We start from the raw sequence: 18,586 nt of genomic DNA on the forward strand, positions 1-18,586 counted from the left end.
ACTAATCTATTTGTTACAACCCTACTGGGATTTTTTTCTTTCTTAATAATAATCAAAGTCATAATTAGGATTGTAACTAAAATCTGGATTCCTCAGTAAAGAAGATGTAGTAATTATTGTTTGAAAAAAAGGAAAGGGAAAATGTAAAGAAGAAAAGAAGGAAGAAAGAAAGAAAAGGGAAAAGGAAGGAACAGAGGAAGGAAAAGGAATGAAATAAAGACTTTTCACTTAGTTGTGCGTTCTATGGCTTTTAAATCTCATGAGTAAAATTATGTTGTGTGGTGGTTTAGTTATCTGACTAAATTCATGCTAACAAAGTTAATGCAGATTTGTGATTCTAGAATGTGCAAGCAAGCTAGCAAATATACACTCCAGTTATACATTGCAAAACATTGATTTAGTTTTATTTCCCTTTGTGGTCATTGACTTTATTCTTAATCATAGCCATCCATCTTGATTACTCTCAACTTCTGAGAAAACCTTTAGCTCTTCTGCTTCTGGATCTTTGTTGCTGTATCGCTTTCCTTGGAATGTACTTCCATCCCACCCTACCAATTCTGTAATTCCATTTCAATCTGGAGGCTTTCAAGTCTCTGTCATTGTGTTCAGAAATTTAAAGAGAAAAAAAGTGCAGATGTGAAAGTTTCCATATTAATTTTGACTAAGACTTTTGAGTCCATTTAATCTGAAGACTAATATTTTTCATCAACTTAAGGAAGTTTTAAAAATGTTACTTCTTTATTACTTCCACATGTGGTTTACCCGTTATATAATGTTATTTTGAGATTTTCTGTCTAACCTCATTTTCTTGTATTTTTCCATTAATGATTTCCATTTCATCATATTTTTGCTCTGCAGTATGGAACAGTTTCTCCATTTGATCTTTGAATGTTCTAATTAAGTTCCTATTGATGTTTTAAAAAATTAATCTAAAGTTAATTTTTGTATATGAAACTATTGCATAGAGATTATTTTAAAAGAGTACTGAAAGGTTTATGTCCAAAAATCAGCAGCCACTTGTCTTGTCCCTCTCCAACTTCCAGTTCTCATTTTGCATTTTTATCTATTATTTTAGTAGTATTTAAGCATTTATTTTTGTGTTATTAAGTAATATGTTTAAATTTATGTTGTTTGATTTATGAATTTTAGTGGTCTTTCTATTGACTGGCAATTCATGTTGTGAAGGATTTAATTCTATTGTAGACTCCTCCCAATATGTCTCCCTATAACTGTCTTCCTAATATAGTTTCATCATAATTTTTCATTAACTAGTAAATGTCTACCTTCTTACTGAGTAATAAATAATTATTATTCATAAATGATCCAAATAGATTAGTATAATTCTGTTTTATTTTCATATCTTTTTGTTTCTCCTAAAGTTAGTAATTGCTCATTCACTTTACTATTTTCTTGGTTTTCTATATTAGAATTATTTGTCTTCTATTGTCCCAATAGTTATCCTAATCTAGCAATAATATTTCCAAATATTCCAAAACATCAGATAATCTCTCACTTCCTTTTGTGCTTCACAGAGACCAACTCCCACAGGACCAGATCATTGCACTGGTCTAGACTGCTGAACTCCTGGGCCTGAAGGCAGAGTAGTTTTTCTCAAACCTCCCACCCACCACTGTTTGCATGGAATTCCCTTTTGCCAAATTCCATCTTCTGCTTGTTCTCATTTCTTCCTGAAACATCTCTTTCAGTAAACTCTATTAAGAGGTATATTGGAGAGAAATATTTACATTCTCTCTCTCTCTCTCTCTCTCTCTGTCTCTCTCTCCTCTTTAGCTTCACTCTCCCTCCATAACTAGCTTCTATATTTTACTTTTTTGGGTGAAGAATTTAAATTATACAGAAAAGTTAAATAATAGTACAATGAATTCAACTACTCTTCATCTAGATATGCCAATTTTGTCCCACCTACATTATCTCACTATATATATGTATGTATATATATGTGTGTGTGTGTGTGTGTATGTATAAATATTCTAAGCCGTGTGTAAGTCTGCTCCAGAAATATATTTCATCACTAAATAGCTCAGCTTGCATCTCCTGAGTATAAGGATATGCTCCTACATAGATACAATATTATTACTCCCTCAAAAAAGTTCACAATAATTTCATAATATCATTTACTGTGAAGTCCATAATTAAAGTTCTGTTATTGTCAAAAACAGGACTTTTATAGCTTTTAAAAATTTATTTATTTTATTTATTTATTTTTGACTGTGTTGGGTCTTCGTTGCTGCACACTGGCTTTCTCTGGTTGTGGTGAGCGGGGGCTACTCTTGGTTGCAGTGCATGGACTTCTCACTGCGGTGGCTTCTCTTGTTGTGGAGCATGGGCTCTAGGTTCATGGGCTTCAGTTGTTGTGGCATGTGGGCTCCATAGTTGTGGCTCACAGCCTCTAGAGCACAGGTTCAGTAGTTGTGACAAAGGGCTTCATTGCTCTGTGGCATGTGGGATCTTCCTGGACCAGGGCTCGAACCCCTGTACCCTGCATTGGCAGGCAGATTCTTAACCACTGAGCCACGAGGGAAGCCCCTATTTTGTTTTAAATCAGAATCCAATCAAGATTCATGAATTGCATTTAATCATTATATGTTTAGTCTTTTTGGAACTAGCATCGTCTTCCAGCCTTTTACTGCTTTTCATAACACTAACTTTTTGTGTAGTCTGGACCAGTGTTTTTGCAGACTGTCCCACATTCTGAATTTGTCTGATTATTCTCATAATTACATTCCCACTGAATAGTTTTCAAAGAACACTACATATGTGATATTGTGTTGAACATTTACAAATTTAAAAATTCTAGTTCCACACTACTGATTGGTTGAGTATAAAAGTTGAGGCTGAAGATTATTTTCAATCAAAATTTTGAGGGCTTTGATTCAATGTTTTCTATCATTACATACATGTGGTCTTGAGAATTCCTGCTACTTGTATGTGACCTAGTTTTGTTTTGTCTCATTTTATTTTTTCCGTTTCTAGATGTTTTTATATTTTTCCCTGATGTTTTGAAATTTCCCAATGTTGTGCCCATGTGTGTGCATTTCCTTTTATTCCTTGTGCTGGGTACTTAATAAGCTCTCTCCATCTGGAAGCTTATACTCTCCAGTTCTGGGAAGTGCTTCATTTTTCTTCTCACTCTCTAGAACTCTCACTAGTGAGATGTTGGATCTTCTGGATTGGCGCATTAATTTTATCTTTATGTCCTATGTGATATCTCTTATTTTTTATTTTACTAATGAGAGAATTCTATAAATTCATCTTCCAACTATTCTATAAAATATCCACACATACGTTCTAATAACTATTAGGGTGTGGAGAGGAGATTTCCTTGTATCAGCATCCTATCCTCATCCCAAGGTCTCATCTCCTCTCAGGTAGAATAAGAGTTAACAATGCAGTTAGAATTCTCAGTGCTGCAACTGGCAGTGCCTGTTCCCAGCTCTCTATCCTGGGCATCCACCTGGGTCTGTAACTGGGGAATTAATGATATTTGCCACACGTGTCTCTTTTCTAACACCCAGGCTATTGTTCTTCTGCCAAGTTTGGAAAAATTTAGCTTCATTCATCTCCACGTCCTACTCAGGACTCAAGAGCTCTAACTTCCAACAGGAAGCAAGCAAGTTTTGTTTTGTCTTGTTCCTTTTTTTTTTTTTTTTTTTTTTTGCAGTGTTTGTGTTCTATAGCAAAGGGATAGAATAGCCATGAGTGGCAGGTGCAGATCTTTGAGACCTTCAGCCTCTTGAATTCCCTTCCTTTCTCCTATTTCTATCTGTTAAAATGCTACTGATTTCTAAAGGCCATTTACATTACATGATTTCAGGAAGATTTTCCTGCTTCTACCAAGCATAAGGTAACCCTCTGCCCTCTGAATTTAGTAGCCTGTTGTTTTCTTCTCACTGCTACCCACAATGTCTAAACATATACCATATTTATTTTTCTATAATTTTCTCTTTTTAAATGTATGCTCCTGAAAAGCAAGTTAGTCCCTTTTTGGTGCCTTGTGATGCTTAGCATAGTGTATTCCATAGAGTATTCATTCAATAAATATGTATTGAATTGTTAAATTAGTACAAAGGAGACTATTCTCATCCAGTGTAGATATGGATTGACTCAAATCAATCACCACTAAAAGGGGAATATTACAAATGATGGGTAGAGAGTAGTATTATATCTATTTATGAAGAATAGTTTTACCATTTGGCCTGTGGAAGAGTATTACATTTTCTTTCCTCATTTACACTTTCACTTTTTAAAATATTAACACAGAAAATCCACAGAATAGATGGAAATCTTTCCTGACAACCCACAATTTCCTAAAGCATATAGTGAAGTTGTCCATAAATACTTGTACTTTTGTAAAAGAGAAGGTAAATGTGGATACTTATACTTAATCTATTATTGTTTTCTACAATTTGGTGTAAATATTTATGTGGTTTTCTTAGGACAGGTAAAAATATAGATCATGCTGGTGATGTTCTAAGGTAAATCACTAAAATAGATATGCTTCCAAAAGGACCAGTCAGTATCTGCAAGAGATTCAAATTAAATAAGGGTATTCAACTAAAATATCAAAGCATAAAAGATCAAAAATTCTAAAAATTTTTCCCACTTTTGCTCCATTGTTTCTGCTGTTTCTTTTGAAGAAATTACTGGGGTATTATGTCCCAGCCTATTAACACATTTGTACTAATAAAAAGACTATTTTAGAAGTTACTTATTCTATCACAGTCTCAAAGTAGAATTTCCTAAAGAATAAAGGGTACATCTGATGTCCCAGTGAAGGAAAAACCTCCCTCTACAACTAAAAGTTTTAACTCTATTTCCTTCTAGCTGAAGACAGATGATTTGGCATCTCTCACAAAAAAGAAAATGCTCAAGGAGATAAGATTCATTTCTTTTGGAGACATGAAGAATATCCCTATTACCTAGAATTTCTTCATATTTATGAAGTTTTAAATTCTTTAGTTTTCTATATTTGAGCCAAATAAAAGCAGATCCTCATCGGATTTTTTAGGAAACACAATCTTGGCTATTTTCCAGATCTTCACCAGGTCCTGTGCAATTTATATAAGGTACAATATAAAATGTAGACCTGACATGAAGGCGTGAGAAATAATGAAAGAAGAGGACAAGTTCTCTGCAGTGTCCTGTGAATTTTAGATCACTTTATACATCTGAGTATTGGGCACAGCAACATACAGGATACATGCGTATTACTATAAACACATGTTTTACAAATCCAGCCCTTTTCAAAGCTACTTTGGAAAATGTATTTCTTGGCACAAATATGCCTACTAGTTTTTTTAATTTAAGGAGGTCATTTTGATCTAAACATCCCTTCCTGAACTATAATTTCTGCACAAATTTTGGGTTTTCAAAAGGAAATAATATTGGCTCTACAATAAGCTTAAAATAATAGTAATTCAGCAGACTTTATAAATATTAACCACTGAATTACCTATTATTCCTAGCAATAGAGACAAAAGAAGAATAAGACATAATTCCTGTCTTTTAGACATTCTCAACCAGTGATGTTTGAAAAAATTGTATGCACGTGTATGTATGTGTGTGTGCATGTATAATGTTATTATAAATTTTAGTGACATAAAGCGCAGTATTTACAAATAAAAACAAATACATTTAATTTATATTTAAAATTTATATTTCATTTACATTAAAAATAAAATTTATGGCACTCAATTTAAAGATAAAATATAGAATTTATTGTAACTTCTGTACACATATAACTTCAGTGTGACTTGCTGTTTCTTGAAAAATTCACTATCAATTTTTATAATTCTGTTGTTACAATAACACCACTATAAATCACAGCACAGATAAGATAAATACTTGATTACTCTTTGATTCATCAGAGACAGCCCTGTATTGATGAACATGTAGAAATCTGACATTAATGTCACTTGAAATTTTCATTTATGTTGACAAGCAAAATGAAAAGGAAGCCTCAAATATGCATGTCAGAACTTTACTCATTTGTCATTTTTGTGAGCAACTTTGTTCTGAATTGGACAATGTTTTTTACACACTAGAAGGATATTTCCTCAATTTCGTGTTCTGGTCACAATATAAGGGCTACAGACATAACAGACTTTTAAGTTAAATCTGCTTTATTAACATTTTCTCCATCATTTTCTTGTCTACATAATCACAGTAACAAAAAATCAAGTCCTGGTTTTTAGCATTTGCCAGTATCTGTGGTATAAATATTCTTTCTATGGCTGATTTCAAGATAGCAATACGATATCCTTAAAAACAAATTTGGGAAGAGGTAAACAGTAGCACACCATATATTATTTCTGCCATACAGAACAACAGACATAACCTTAAGCATAGAGTGTAATGAAACAATTAGATAATAATGAGCTTTTAAATATTAACCCTTTGTCTTTAATATAATTTATTTAATTTTAAGTTTATGAAATTTAATTTTTAATAATGGCTGTGTTTAACAACCAATTCATGAAATTCCTGGAAATTTTACAAGAGATCTTGTGAGCCAGCACAAGTCAGCTCTAGCACAGCGCTGCTCTCAGCTTACTAGAGGAGATCAACTGGTATATATAAAAAAAATTGAAATAGAAGTGGAAAGTGCTTCAATAGATTATATAATAGGGGCTATGACATCACATTGGAAGGAATGCATAAATCTGTCTGGAGATTTTAGGTGGAAATTCTCAGGGAAGGCCTTATTTGAGATGGTTATTTGTGGATAAATATATTTTCTAGAGGGACAAGTGGGTAGTGTCAGAGCATTCCAATTTCCAAGTGTGAATGCATGGCAACATGAAAGAAAATACTGTTTGGTGAACCACTAGCAGTTGGATCTAACTAAAACACAAATGCCTAAGAAATGGTAGGCAGTTGGGCTAAAGAAGTAGGTAGGAGTCAGGTCTGAAGTGCTTCCTATGACACAGCAAGGATTTTACTTTTATCCTATAGGGAAGAAAGCCATGGAAAGATTTCAAGCAGTGGAATGACAATACATAGATCTATCTGCATTTTGTTACATTCATTTGACTCTTTAAAAAATTCCAAGTCTTTTGGGACTAGGCTCCATTTTTCCCATTTTCTTGACTAAGTTAATCATAGTTACTATAAAACCCCTGGATGATAACTCCAATGTCTGAATCACTTGTGTCTTTATTTTTCCTCTTGGTTTCCTCATGCCTTATAATTTTATTTACTGAATTCTTGATATTGTCTATAGAAATTTGTGAAGGGTTTTGCCTGATAATATTTTCTTCCAAAGAGGATTAAGTGTTCCCCTGGCAGGCAGTTAGGATAGCAGCAGATAACCTTGATGCCATGAAGAGATGGTTTTAGGCAATTGTATAGAGAAGTTGGAAGCTTAGGCAGTCTGGGCTAGAGATATAGCTCTGGAAGTGATCAACATAAAGATGACAGTTGAAATTACAACCGCTGTTCAGGGTGTCTACTGAGAGGAGAAATTTAGGCTACACCATGCCCTACATGAAGCCAGTGTTACGAGAGCCCCCCTTCCCATGTTTAATTGTCCTTTATCTCACTAGGAAATAAAGGCACAAGCTGTTATAAATATAATCCTGTTTTCTTCAAGAAGATCCCACTTTAGAAAGAAAATCAATCTTGAATTTATAAAAAGATATGATATTTCTCTAAAGGCCTGTTGTAAAATCCCCATGCCAGTGTATGTTTTGGACATTAACCTGTAAGGATCTCTGGCTGTTCCTGGGTATACATTACCACCTCACAGATACCAAATCAAAAATTCTTCCAAAAATGGAAAAATAAACAGAATATGTATTAAATTTCCTCTAGATACAGAGTTTTTCTAATCAACATGCATTTAGGAAGTTTTTGAAGATTTTCTGTAACTAAGAGAATCATCATACAAAATAGTTCAGAACATTTCTTAGCATATATTCTGGAAAATGCACGTTTCCAAAATATTATGTTACTGAGAGTTTGGCTAACTGCTATTGTACTGGATTTACCTATGTTAAAAGTTAAGTTGGATCATATAAAATTGCCATTTTTGTAGATACAAAAAATATGTATTTGAACTGTAGTTAAACCTAATACTAACACTAGAAACTATAAAACTGACATGTTTTTGTCAACTAAAGAGAAGCAAAAATATCTTGTGATGCTAATAAGTTATTGTGGCTTTCAGAAGAAAATCTTTTTTGAAATTTAAATAATATGAAATGTCATCCTGACTCTGCTTTGTGCCCACAGTTTCTTCAAAGACTTTTCAATTTAATAGGCCTTGGTGACAGGTTTAGAATTTGGTCATTATTTTCATTTGGGGTTTTATTTCTGTAAAAGGTCAGCAGGTATTAAAAGAAAATAAATGAAAATAATGCAGAATTTTCTAATAAAATTGAGAATTCAGCGGATATTAAAAGAAAATAAATGAAAATAATGTGAAATTTTCTAATACAATTGAGAGAAAAAGAAAATAAAGTCGAACATGCAATCAAAAACCATAAAGTATTCCAGAATTAAGTAATTTAATTATGAGGGTCAAGATCATAAATTTGTCACCAAACTCTAAAATTCTAGGCACAGAAGAAATTTGCAAATGCTGCCCTTTAATGTTATTGAATACAATTAACAGGTCATATAAGAACTTGACATTTAACTTTCTTTATGAAGTGTGGTTAATTCTTATAAGCATATGTTCCTTTCTGGATGAGTTAAACCATAAAATGCATAGCATGTCCACTTCATATATATTTCTTGTTACTACAAAAGCACTTCATGGTAATAATTCAAATTAAAAAAACATATCATGAAATATTAAAATAAAATCTGTACATGAAATGCCAATATTTTAATAGTCAATATTCTCTTAGCATGTAAATGATCAGTGTTTATGACACGTATCTGATTGATCATGGATTTTTATACTTTCTCATGTTTCTTTTCTTAAAGGTTTAATTTTTATGTGAATATCTCCCTACCTTTTTATCATACATTCTCTGCTTGATATATGGATGAGTTTCTTGTAAAATAGAATGATTTTAATAGTATCTCCCATCTCTTTTTTCCACTAAAAGAATAGCTTCCTATTATGGATTGCTGTCTTGTGTGGAACAGTGTGGCAATGGATAAACCGCCCCCCCACCCCCAGTTTTTGTTACTGATGCAGCTTGCTCACTCTCTGTGGGAAATCATTATCTGTTCAAAACCATCCTAAGCCTGAATGTGTCCACACAGAGAATGGGGAAACACTAAAACTAATAGTCTAGCTTTACAATGTGGCAATACTTAATTTTCTGAAAGTTTTATATGGAAAACAATAAATAAGTCTCTAATAAATGGGGAATGTATTCTATTATAGCTTCATCTGCTATGAGGTTGCAGATATGTGTTTTATATTGCTATTTTAGGCTACAAGAAACCAAAGCATGAAAAGTCGTTAACATCATCATAGCTATCTCATTCAACCTGTGCATGGCAGGGATAAATTAGAAAAACAAAACAAACAAAACAAAACACAATAAAAAAGAATCCAATAATTCAACTTCCCATAATGACTCCTGCCACACTTCTTGGTAATATTATTTTGTTGCTGAAACAGGGATTTTATAGTTTGTGCAAGACTATGATGGCATGATGTATCTATTTAATATTTTTCAATATTTCTTTCCCAAAGTATCTTTACTGGCACTTTTCAGTTAGAAGGCAATTTAAGAATCCATCATTTTACATTCATAAATACAACAATTTTGGCATTTTGTTTTACATAATTATCATTTTCTAATAAATTATGCATCAGGCAAATGTATATCAAAATGAAATAATAATTTCATATAAACCAGTTGAGTGATCTTCATTCTTACAATGGCTTTTTCCCTGTTATATGGTACCATATCTAACAAAAATTCCTTTATTATCCTGAGAGGAAGACATTTCTGATCTCTTTGCAATTTCTGTGATTAGAAAATACTAAGATATGACAATGCCCTTTATTCATCTTTAACCTTTTGACTTACAAATGAAAAACATGAGTTGTCTTTTAAAACTTGGTCCTGCACTGAGTCATGACAGCATTACCAATTTTATTTTTCTGGAATGTTTCGTTTCCGTAGTGCTTAGTTTCATGGAGAAAATGTAAGTATTCAAGTTAACTATGTCATTAATAATTGTTTAATTCAAGTTAACATTGTTTGAATAGGAAGGGGGGTCTCATTGCTAAATTAGGTTTAGTTTTGATTTTTAATCTTCTTTTGAAACTATTCTCTCCTACTCTAGTCAGGGCCTGCTTTATTTGTTTGTTTGTTTCCACATAGCTCAGGTTCTCCCGTGGGACTGGTGACTCAGGGCTTCCTCCAAAACCAGCAGCCCTGGAGGCAGGCAGTATGAGCAGGGAGGGACCCTTCATCTCTACTGCAACCACACAAGCTATAGTTTATGTTTACATGAGATTTATTTGAAAAATTTAGTCTAAAAATGTTACAAATGTGTTGGTGTACAGCATTCTGCATTATTAAACAATTTTACGTGTTCTATTATTAAAACTACCAAATGTAAGCTATTGAGGCCAGAAATATCAGTTTGCCATTTAAAACCCCAAATTTCCATCAAAGGATAATTCAAATTGCCATATTATTCTATTAACTATTCATTTTCTCTGTGGTGATTCATTTCTTTCCAAATTTAATATTGTGTTGGCTTATAATGTTATAGCTCCTATTGTATTTCCTACATGGAGGCTTCATACATACTAGGGCCGTGCAGTCCAATAGATCTTTCTGTGATGATGGAAGTTTCCGTGTTCTGTGCTGTCACTGGTCAGACGTGGCTTTTGAGCACTTAAATGTGGTTAGGGTAACTGAGGAACTGAATTTTTAATTTAATTTAATTGATTTAAATTTAAATTTAAGTAGCCACATGTAGCTGTTGGCTACATGGATGCTGAAGCACTTGTGAATAAACATATTTGAAATACTCAGCTGTCCAGAGATTTTTTACATGTCTTTTTTTTCAGTTTGAGACAGGCTGGGACCTGGGACACTTTGCACGTGGACAAACCTCTCCTCAAGCAACAAAATACAAAGAAACTGTATGGGACTAAAAATAACTGCATGCATGTGCAGTTGGGGCAAATTATGGACAAAAAGATACAAAAAGACTAAAAATAGTCAACTGCCACTTCTGAAGATCCAGGAGAAAAAAAAGGGTGTTGGGAGCAAAAGCAGGGTACTACACATGCCCTCTGCACACAACACCACCTAAGGGGTGGGCAAACCACCTAAGCCACCTCTCCAGCCCAACCCCTGGACACACCCCTACCCTCACCCCATATAAGGAACAAGCTCACTGCCCCGCCCAGAGAGTGAACAATCAAGTGAACCTGTTGTTTGTTCTCGCTTCCCCCTTCTGCAGGAGGGTTCCCAATAAAGCCTTGCCTGAATTTCTTGTCTGGCTTCTAGCCAATTTCTGTTGACTGGGGAAGGCCAACAACCCTGGTTGGTATCAGATTTATGGCACCCAATGTGAGGCAGTTGTCCCCTTCTTGGGAGAGGATCTGGGTACCTCCAGGACCACCAAATAAAGCTTCCCCATGGGTGACAAGTGGCCACCTGAACCTCTTGTTTCAGTGTCACTGGATTTGGTAAGTCTGCCTTCCTGGCCCCTGGGGACCTCAGTACCCTCATTCAGACTACACTTTCCCCTCCCCCTTGTCTTTTCCCTCTCCTGAAATCTCTCCACTTCTCCTCTCTCTGTCCTCTTCTCTCTCTGTCCTCTCTTACCTCTGTCCCCCGCTTCTGAGAGACTGGATATTGGCAGCTACAGCCTCACTCCTCTCAGCTTGTGAGACCATGCTCCCTCTGGCCGGCAATGGCTCCCCTTGATGGTTACAGAGGTGGGAGAGGTGTGCCTCACACCGTGCAGACCCTGGTCCAGCAGCCTCTCCCTGACAGGAGATTTATGAGAGTGATAGGGGGTTAAACCTCATATCATGAACTGGCTGGATGTCCTATCATCCCAGTATTCTCACCTGTATTTTCCTGCTGTCTCTTTCCCTTTTTCAGTCTTTTCTGTCCCTCCTCCGCTTCCCCCTCCCTGGATCCTTATACCTGAAGTCTCTGCCAAAATTGTGGGCATGGTGGAGCATTTAAACCTTGAAATACAAATGCAGTGCACTTTCCCTGAGATTCCATGCTTGGCTTACTTGGTGGGATTTTAAAAAACAAAAAAGAAAAGAAAGGAGCTTGCATTTTTCCCTCCTCTGCTTTTGCAGTGTAACTATTCTTTCTGCCTGAGCTCTAAGGTCTTGCATCTGTCTCTTCTGCTTTGTAGTGTAACTATTCTGCCTGGGCTCTCAGGAACTACCTGATTCATCTGTAGTCTCCCAGACCAAGGGAAAAAATGGGCCATTTTAAATTCAAGTGGGAAACTATGAGGTCTCTGGTTCTGTCTTTATGGAAAATTAACTTGTAAATGATCTGTATTTAATTGGTTTAAGGAAATGGAGTGCTTATACACATTCTCAGAAATATAAAGGAGGCTCACCAGAATACATTTTGGGTTAATGTGATCTGGGAAATATTCAATATCTAATTAATCTCTGGTATTAGACATAGCTTAAGCTTGTGGGTTTAATTAATGCAAATCTGTCTTTAGAGTCATCAACATTAAGTATAATACTTTTATTGTACCTATGGTTACTGAAAGTCAATAAGTGCATATTGTTTCAGTTATAAAATCTGTTAATATGGAAAATAACCTGATATGATTAAACTTTTAAGTAAATGTTACTGAGATAAGAGCGTTTTGGTAAACTCTATAGGAATAATTATGTTTTGGAAACGTCCATTTAAATAGTCCCTCCAAACTTTGTAACTTAAAACTAAATTAAGTTAAATGATAGGAATTCATTGAATATCCAGGCCATTTCAAATAAGATAAAATATTGGGAACATTAATTGTTAAACAGGTCTAAATTTACCTACTTTTGTCTTCTTGTGAGAGAGAAACTAAAGTTGTTTGGTGTCACCTTGAGATGTTCTCTACCAATTTATAGAATGCTAATGTAAATGACAGTTCATAGTGGCTTAAGGAAAGTAGGATGTGTGTTTTCAGAAAGAAATGTATGAGTAATGGAAATACATTTTGTTAATGGAAAAAGGGTGAGTTTGTTCCAAAGCTGGTTATTTCTGAATGGAAAGAATAAGGGACTTTCTGGCTACAGAAATTTGCAGGTTTGTGGAAGAGGAACATTGAGAAAAGAATTTTGTATGTGGTCAGGACTTTCTAAGGTGGGATTAAATTTAATTAGGTAAATGGATTTTATTATGAGTAGGCTGATGCAGGACTGGATTTGGTTTCTCTCTCTCAAAAGAGAACAAAGTTTTCCTGGAATGCTGTTTTTGATAACAGATTGTATGAGTTTCTGTGCCTTTAAATGATCTGTATTTACTTTTGAAATCTTTTTTTTTTCACCTTAGTCTAGGAATAATGGTTTCACAGCCACCTATGATTCTAACTGACCAAGTGTTTGTAAAGCTTTTTGAAATTTTTGACAGACATCCCAAGTATCAAATTCTAATTAAAGTTCTTTTGAGCCCCCCACCAGCTAACTTTGGGGTGCTTCAAAGGGCCCTTGGAGAATCCTAAAGAGAGGTCCTAAACTAATTGGGTTCATTTTGTATGTTAAATTACATGGGAAACATTGTCCAAACGCACTGTTCCTTGTGTCAGATGGAATCATCAGGCTCTCCCCAATTTTTATCACAGCTGCCAAACAAATAGGAGATAGGGTTTTGGGTTCTTCTGCTGTCTAGTCTCTCACCTTACTCTATGCACAAAAAATCCCCTGTGGGAATACTCCTACCTCTAGGCCCTCAGGTCCTGACCCCTGTGGCATTTTCCATTGCGCCCAACTCCAATTCCTCCAGGAGTTCCTTTTTGCACCTCTAGGACCCCCTTCACTCTAGGCCTTGGCAGCCCATACCTCCTTACAGACTACCTATTGGGCTGGCCACTTCCAAGCAGCCCACATCCTTTAATAAGGCTTCACAGATGCTCAATCTCGAGGAATACACCCTGACATAGGAAAAATTGTTATAGGACATAAGCATTATGGACGCCAGATCTCCATCAAAGAGAGTCCTGTCAATGCACTGGCACTGGTTCAAACATACCCTATCGGGGCCCCCTTGTGCGAGGGACTGGGTTAACCAGAGATGTCTGGTTAGGCTATGGGAGAATAGAGGGCCCTCAAAATCCCATTAGGTAAGATGAGAATTTGGAGGACACTCTAATCCCCTTCTGACAAAAGCCTCCTAATAAATGTCTCTGAGATTACAGACTTCATTTCTAGGAGTGCTCTTGGTTGCAGGTTACTCAACATAGGAGGATCCCCTTCTAAGCCAGAAGAAACACCTCTGGAATATATTCTTAAAAATTGGAAATTTAAAGAAATAGAAGGGCTGGAAAGGGAAAATTTTTAACTCTACTAACACTGCCTGGCCTTTATATAAGTTGGGGGATAGAGAAAAATGGTCTGAAAATGGGTCTCTAAATTGCAGTACCATCTTGCAATTAGATCTTTACTCTCATAAGATGGGAAAATGGACTGAAGTTCCCTATATTCAAGCCTTCACAGTCCTTTACCAAAACCCCACTCTATGAGGCTCCTTAATCAAAAGCCAGGGTAATCAGAAAACACTCCCAACATTTTAGATGATCTCCTTCTAATCTTCCCCAATTTTCAGGGAGGGGGGAAATCAAGTTTCCCCTGCTTCTCTAGAGCCACCTGATTCTCCAGAGCCACCTACTTACCTGGAGGCACCTACTTCTTCAGATCCCTCTGACCAATCTCAAACTCCACCTCCCTATGTCCGTTTATACCCTCCATTACCCTAGAAGGGAGAGACAGGTCTCTCCAGGGTAACTCATAGTGGAACTTCCTATCACCCAGGATCAGGAAAAATAGACCCTAGTAGGGAAGTGGCAAATGGTGAAGGGACAATTAGAGTACATGTGCCCTTCTCTTTAACTGATTTAGCCCAAAGCAGAAGAGACTGGGCCAATTTTCTGAAGACTGTAGTATGTTTGCTGAAGGGTTTCAGGCCCTAACTCAGGCCTTTGATTTAACTTGGAAGGATGTCCAAATAGTCCTGTCTACTTGCTGTAACCCTGAGGAGAAACAGATTTGGGGCAGCAGCCCAGGGGCACAGTAGCCAGCTTGCCAATCTCAACATTTTTTTAAGGGTGGAGACGCAGTCCCAAATCAGGAGCCCTGTTGTAATTATAATTCCCAGGATGGAACAGAGGGCAGGAAGCACATGATCCAATGTGTATTAGAAGGGATGAGAAAGTGTATCAAAAAGCCAAAGGGTAAAGGAGTGACCCAAGAAGAAAAAGAAAATCCAGCCCTCTTTCAGGGATGGCTTGTGCAGGTTTTTGAAAATTTACTAACATTGAACCATCCACTCCCTAGGGTCAATCACTGCTGGGAAAACATTTTATCAGCCAGTCTACCCCTGATATTAGGTGGAAACTCTAAAAGTTACAATTAGGCTCACAAACACCAATGCCCCAACTTCTAGAGGTGGCCTTTGGGGTATTTAATAATCGAGATCTAGCTGAGGAGGAAGAGAGAACCTGACATGAAAACAAGCAGGCCAGGGCTCAAGCTAAACTTATGGCCACAGATGTCAGCCATGCCTTGAAACCTCAGGACAACCCAAGGGGGCCAAGGAAGTTTAACCATCTGCCTGGAGGTAAAGCCAGCAAGGGGGGATGCTTCAAATGTAAGTCAACTTGCCACTGGGCCCAAAAGTGCCAAAAAGAGCTCTCTGGCTCATGCCCAGTCTGCAAACAAACCAGTCATTGGAAGTGGGAATGCCCTCCATCCTGAAGGAGAAGGGGGGCTCCCAATTCCGAGATGGCCATGTTGGGTGACTGATGTGGCTAGGGGATTCTGGTGGCTTCCCTCCATGAGATGTCTATCTCCATCAAGGAGCCCTGCATAGTCCTCGATGTGGCAGGTAAGAAAACCATTTTTTTAATTGATATGGGAGCCACTTACTCTTTCCTGGTCTCTCATGCTGGGCCTCTTTTCTCCAAAAGCTGTACTGTGACTGATGTCAACAGAAAGCCTCGCACCCATTTCCTCACTGGGCCTCTCACTTGCCAATTTGAACAGCGTTTGATCTCACATGGCTTTTTGGACGTGCCTGAGTGTCCTACCCCACTACTGGGGAGAGACCTTATGGGCTCCCTTGGAACCACATTACAATTAGGAGGCCCCAAGCAGTCCTTTTTCTTGACTCTGACCAAGACAAATCAGCTGGAAGAACAAGGGTCTATTCCCAAACATATTCTACACACAGTAAACCCAGCAGTTTGGGACAAAGGAATCCCTGGGAAGGCTATAAATGCCTAACCTGTAAAAATTAGCCTTAAGCCAGAAGTCACTTATCCTAACAAGAGACAGTACCCCATAAAGTTGGAAGCAAAAAAAGTTTGCAACCTCTCATAGATAAATTCTTAAAACATGGCCTCTTAGTGCCCTGTCAGTCTCCATGCAATAACCCCTATTCTGCCGGTTGTTAAGCCAAATTGGACATATCGAATGGTACAAGACCTTAAATCAGTAAATGATGCAGTGGTCCCTATACATACTCTTGTGGTCAGTCCTTATAATATATTAGTCCAGATTCTTGGAGATGCCAAATGTTTTACTGTGCTTGACCTCAGGATGCCTTCTTTTGCATCCCAGTTCATCCCTCATCACAGTATCTGTTTGCCTTCGAGTGGACTAACCCCCGCTATGGCCAAATGCAACAATATACCTGTACAGTATTGCCCCCAGGGGTTTTAAGACAGCCCCACTTGTTCGTCCAGGCCCAAGGAAAGAGCTAAGGGAAATACACCTAAAAGAAGGGGCCATTCTACAATATGTAGACATATTAATATGTAGTCCCACCATGGAGGCCTCAGCTCAGAATACCATTGAAGTCCTTAATTTCCTTGGGGCCCAGGGCTACAGCGTCTCCCAGGGGAAAAAAAAAAAAGCACAAATCTCAAAACAACAGATTATATATCTGAGATATATTATAAACCCTGGAAGTAGACAGTTCTCGCCAGATAGAGAACAAGCTATTTTAGGCCTAAGCTCCCAAAAGACAAAATAAAACTTTGTACTTTCTTAGGCATGGCAGGATTTTGCAGAATTTGGATTCCAGGATTCAAACTAATGGCTAAGCTTCTATACAAAGCCACTAAAGGCCCAAATACAGAACAATTACTTTGGACTGGAAAACAAGAAAAGGCTTTTAATAATATCAAACAGGCCCTCACCAGAGCTCCTGCTCTGGGTCTCCCCAATTTAAAAAAAAACCGTTTGTGTTGTACATAGCTGAAGAACAGGGAACAGTTCTGGGGGTCCTTGTTCAAAAGCTAGGAGAAGTTCCTCAGCCTATAGTCTATTTTTCCAAACAACTAGATTCCGTGGCCTGAGGTTGGCCTGGCTGCCTCTGGGCAGTAGCTGCCACTGCTTTATTAGTGGAAGAAGCTAACAAACTTACCTTTAAATAGCTGCTGGAAGTCCAGACCCCTCATCAAGTACAAGGGATTTGGAGATTAAAGGCCACCACTGGTTAACTGGAGGCTGCGTTACTAAGTACTATGCATTACTCCTTGACTGTCCAGAGGTAACCCTCAAAACTTGCCACACCCTCAACCCAGCTATAGTAATGCCCGCAGAAAGCCCAGAACTAACACATTCCTGTCTTGAAACACTTGACCTGGTTTATGTCTGCAGGCCTGATCAAACAGACCAGGCCATAGAAAACACTGAGGAAGAATAGCTTATTGATGGCAAAAGTTTTGTTAAAGATGGAGTCAGGAGGGCAGGGTGTGCTATTGTGAGTGTTCATAGTGTTATGGAAGCAAAACGTTTGTCACCCAACACTTCAGCCTAGAGGGTTGAGCTTACAGCCCTAACTTGAGCCTTAACCTTAGAGAAAGGAAAATTATAAATATATATACAGACTCAAAATATGCCTTCCTTGTTTTACATGTCCATGGAGCTGTCTGGAAAGAAAGAGGACCTTAAAATGCAAAAATTCCCCTTTAAAATATGGGGCTGAGATTTTACATCTCATAGAAGCAGCTCAAAACCCAGAACTAGTAGCAGTCATTCACTGCCATGTGCACCAAAAGGAAAATTCTCAAATTACCCAAGAGAACAACAGGGCAGATGGAGAGGCAAAGAAAGTAGCCCTGATGCACATACCATGTAGAAACCAACATTGACAAAATTCAACAACAAGCCATTTGGCTTCAGCAGACAATTAACCACCAATCCTCGCTAATCAATATGGGCAGGGAAATTGAAAACGGTTCTCTAGTTTGTTCTCTTGGAACCCACAAGGTTTAAAAAACTTTCTGACAGGAGGTTTTCATTTTATTACCCTTTTCTTTTCAGTCATATTTTTTCTAGTACTGCATTGTCTTCCCTACTCTTGTAAACTTGTGACTAAGACTTTTTGGTCCAAGAAGTAGACCTGGGACCAATAGGTCCAGACCTTTCATTCGGAAAATAGAG

At 37.1% G+C, this 18,586-nt stretch overlaps 1 protein-coding gene across 1 annotated transcript in view; it reads right to left on the reverse strand.

Moving 5' to 3' along the window:
• KHDRBS2 (KH RNA binding domain containing, signal transduction associated 2) overlaps positions 1 to 18,586 on the reverse strand; it is a 699,880-nt gene that overhangs the window by 70,157 nt on the left and 611,137 nt on the right. The gene's annotated exons all lie outside the window — the stretch shown is intronic.

Source organism: Globicephala melas, chromosome 11, assembly GCF_963455315.2.
Source record: "Globicephala melas chromosome 11, mGloMel1.2, whole genome shotgun sequence".
Taxonomy (NCBI): domain Eukaryota; kingdom Metazoa; phylum Chordata; class Mammalia; order Artiodactyla; family Delphinidae; genus Globicephala; species Globicephala melas.